The sequence below is a fragment of the Pinus tabuliformis genome, chromosome 3_1 (assembly GCF_031772625.1).
Source record: "Pinus tabuliformis cultivar Carrire ecotype Pingquan chromosome 3_1, CPIR1, whole genome shotgun sequence".
NCBI classification, from domain to species: Eukaryota; Viridiplantae; Streptophyta; class Pinopsida; order Pinales; family Pinaceae; genus Pinus; species Pinus tabuliformis.
In genome coordinates, this window is record NC_142301.1 from 192,068,244 (window position 1) to 192,072,919 (window position 4,676).

The window sequence follows — 4,676 nt, forward strand, 5'->3', positions numbered from 1 at the left end:
GTTATAGACATTTTTGTGCCTCGCGACATGGAGCATGAAATGTCAATAATTATAGGGATCCTCAGTCCCTAAACATGTTGTTCTTACCCCTAAAAGAACAAGGTCATCAAACAACAGCACTTCCAATCAGTTCTCCACCTGAAAACACTTCAAAACAGGCTAATTTTGGATCATGTCAGCTGCTCCACTGAGCATCTGCGCTGGAATGCAACTGCTCCTCCTTGTACCTGCGCTGGGCGAGATTGGCCAAGTGGCACAGTCATTCTGCAAGGTGTCAACTGCCCAGGAAGCTTCCAAACTGACACTTGGTTCATGAGATTCGCCCTGTGATGAGTAAGAGGTACTTGATCACCATGTGTAAGCAAGGATCTCCAAGTGGACTCAAGAACTGAAGATTAACTGAAGAGGGAGAGGACACTAGTCAGCTCTATGCCAGCCTCAAGCTGACTCATCCTCTCTTCTTCTCTCCTATATATAGAGCTCTTCTATGAGGTCTAAGGAGGCTGGAATTTTGTGTAAAGCAAGGAGGTGCTGTTGGTTTACAGTTAGAGCTATTGGGTGATTGTTTTACTAGAGGTGAAGAGGAGAGTTCTTGCTGCTGGGGAGGTGCTGCTGGATTGGAGCCATCAATGGTTGTAACCTTCTCAGAACCCTGTTACTTCTATCAATAAAGTTTTGCATGTTCTCCTATATACTTGTATTGCATTGATGTATTGTATTTACTTTTATATTTGATTCACTCTAATCCATGCATCAGTTATGAGTACATGTATCTTGTAGTTTCCTCTCTTGTTTTGTGCAGGATCTGTGTGTAGCTGGACCGGCCAAGAGAGTAAGGAGCTGGGAACAAGAGACAAAGAGAGAGGATAAGGACCGACTAAGCGAAAGACACCAGGTTGGTTAATCTTTTCTTCCTTCTCTCTGTACTTTCATAAAGGAAAATATCAAAGCTTTACTTTCAGTTGTTGCTAAAGACTGTCACCTTTAGAGTAGGGATAGGGTCATCCGAATCGGATACTTTTCCCCACAACAGTATGTTGAATGGAGTCTTCATGACAGTCATGGGCTCTGACATATGATAAATCTCATCATAATCTCATTTCCAAAAGGTTGTAATCTTTGTCCCATCGACACTAATCAAGGTCACCGTCTTGGGATCAGTATGAGAGACGATCCAGTGTATCATGTCCACACATGGGAACGTGGGGTATCTGCATGCAATCTAGTACAAGCCAGACTTGTGAATGTTCACGTATACCTGTCGTTCTTCGAGGTCTTCCCCAAAAGTGCCTGCAAATGTTTCATTGACCTCTTGCCAATTCATTTTTATGTCCTTGTCTAGATACAACTTTATATCTTCATAGATCGGCAGCCAAGAGGATGCTCACTCAAATAATACTCCAATTGCATTTCCATCAGTGTCATGTGATCCTGTTCTCTTGGAAGCCATTGATATAGATGAACCACTAAAATATATGGAGACAAGCAACATGCATGGCAAGAAATATGTCAGTGAAAAAAAGCAATTTCATGGAATGACACAACACATACCTAGGCAATTGATGACCAAGATTGCGCAATTTCTTTTGGGAGGCTGGGTGACTGGCTTCTAGAACTGCACTAAAGGAAGTTTGGGCTGTCTAGGAGGTAGGACTGGTTGTTGGATCTGTGTAATGCACAATCCAAACTAGCTTCTAGCTACTGGGATTGTGCAATGTGCAATTCCAGCTAGGAAGGACTGCAGCCTCACGGATTACATTGCGCAATTTTTTAGACCAACAGTTACTGTCCCCCAGAAATGCGAAAAATAATCCTGGAGGACAATTCTAGGTAGAAAATGCATTTCTAGAGTTGAAGGCACAATCTTCCTTCCCCATATTGTGCAATGTTGTCTCAGTAAAGGCAGAGTCCAGGCCAAGGTTGGCCCGACTCGCCAATGGGAAACTGAAAGAAAATAAGATAGTGAATGCATGGCAACACTAAGTGATAGAAAAATTGATTGACAGTGCATGCACACATGAATGAAATATTCAGAAAACAAATAAAACATGCATCTGGGTGAAGCGATTCGCTGGATTCGTGAACATTCGTGCAAAACAATTTCATGCATGCAACAACAGTGAGATAGCAATGGAAACTGAAACAGAGATAAGGCGAGCTGGTATACATGTAAGCAACAACGAGAATTCAAGGAAATCAAGCAAACAACACTCACACAAGTGAATACACAAAAAGTGACAGAAATGTTGAGAAAGACAAGTTGAGGCCATTTACCCGTGAATAGCTGAGCCAAATGTGTCAAAGAGTCTTGGATGTTTTGTAGGATGTCAAAGCTCCAAGATTGATGTGAAAGAATTATCTCTGATGCATAGAATAAATAAGTTTGGTCTCATGACTCGCATGCCACAAATCTAGGAAAAAGTGACACTTGGAGGGAAGTTTCTAAAACAACTTTGCATGTAACCTCCAATTGCTAAAAATATCTCCTTGAATCATGGGATGGATTTTCATGTTTCCTTTTTCTATTCTGAGAAAAAGCAAGTCATGCATGCATGCAAGTTAAGTTTCCTTGGTCCCGGGTGGAACTGGTCAGCTAGACTGCTCATGCCTGCAACTACTCAACTACTTGAGAAAAATGCACATTTCTTGCTGGGAGTTGGGCTGACTCCCTAGGAGTTTTGCGCAATTTCTGGGTAGAGCAAGTGACTTCTGCCCAAATTTGCACAAATTTTGGGCTGAGCAAGACAAGGTGCTGTGAAAGGTTGGTAGGGAGGCTCCAAAACGAGGCTAAGGAAAAATTTTGGAGGGTGGTTGTAGCCTCTACAACACTTGGCAACACACTGGTAGAACTCTAGCTCTCTTAATGGACCTTGTTCATGAAAAGTAAGTCTAACACCTTCGAAAGTATTGTTCAGTTCTTAGCACACTTAGTTTCACACTAGCTTGATTGTAAGATGTAGCATCTACCAAACTCTTGGTCGACTGACACAATTCCAAGCCAAGGTAAGACAATTGTTTCGATTGGGGTTGAGGGGGTGTATAGGTGCAAAAGAAATATAGTCGTCAGAGTCTTAGTTTCATCTTTGGTGTTTCTCCGCTGCCAACAGGCCTAGATAATACCCCGACAGAGTCACATAGGAATGAAAGCATGGCTCCACTTCTAGCGAGCCTGGTCAATACCCCGACGGAGTTACTTGCATCACCTCCCTACACAGGAAGCCTTTCTCTTCCTTCGCCTTATTAATTTTTCATTTTCAATTTTTGACTTTTCATTTTTTCATTTTCGTAACTATGCATAGCACTTATTCATTTCAGATGCAAAAGAGGGATCCTGACTTATTGAGAGTGTAAAAGGTTGTCCCAATAGAAAATAAGTTTATTATATCTATGACGTTCCTATTAAGGTTTTCCCCCTCACCTTACTCTACTTGATTGAGCTAACAAGGGTTAACCCAAAAACAACTGACTAGAGAAGGTGACTCTAGCTAGCATGCAAGGATTGTGTTTTCACCAAGGTTCACTTTGAACAGTATGTATTTTCCTTCAACATATCATGGATTAAAAGTAACAAGCTCTTCATATAGAGGCAAGATGACAGATAACCAAGTAGTTATAGATGTACAAGGCTCTTGTACTTCACGCAGCTTGTTTCAAGAGTCATACATGGTTTCATGTGAAACTAACCTACGAATTAAACGAGTGAACTATACGAAACAAGCTAACTAACAAATAACAAATAAAAGCAAGATCAAAAGCGAAAATGAAAGCAAAGCAAGTAAGAAAACAAACAAACAAATAAAGGATGTATGCAAATAGGCATGCAAGCGAACAACTGAAAGAAAAAACTACTCCTGCTCCTACACTAATGGTGCATGGGCCTGATCACGTGAAGTGATATTTCTAATGCACCCATCGGCACATTGGTTGACCCATGTTGGTCAAGGCTTGGTCTGTGAGAAACCCAGTTGTGCGAACTAGCAAGCAAGAAATATAGAACAATGAAGACAACCACACTTCGTGTTTCACAGTGCCCATAGGACATAAGTGAGTGCAAGTGCATGACGAGCAGTCTGTGGAATTATCATGGTGTTGTGTGAAACTTTGTGCAACTTTGAAGCATACACACACTCTTGACTATGACATGCAAGCAAACAAAAGAAATAAAGGTAACTTGTGTCATGAACAAGTGCTTGCAATGTAAGATTCCTCCAGTACATGAGCGATGGGATCGTGTAGTTCAAGTGGAGGAAGTGTGATCTGTGTCAGGTGGTATAAATGCAAGATTTACACCAACATTTAATTTGTTAATTCAGGTAAATAAACTTAGAGGTGTAGCACAATATATGCCAAAATACAACCTGAGGGATTTGTTAAATAAAAACCAATCTCATGCAAGAAATTCAAAAGGAGCATCATTCTGGAAAAATAAACAAGACTCTTCGAAGCAAAGTAAACACACTCCAGGAATACACTTCTAGCTCCTCTTTTGGGTTGAGTTGACTCCTGCAGTAAGTCTTCCATAGTTGTCTAGGGGACAAAGGAATGTACGCCCCATTCAAAAGAAAGTGATTCAAGAAATAAAGAATGCAAAAACTCTTAAAAATTACTGCTATGTTGCAAGCATGAAACTAGAAATCACATGGCAACTTCATTCCAACTAATCTAAGGAAATAGTT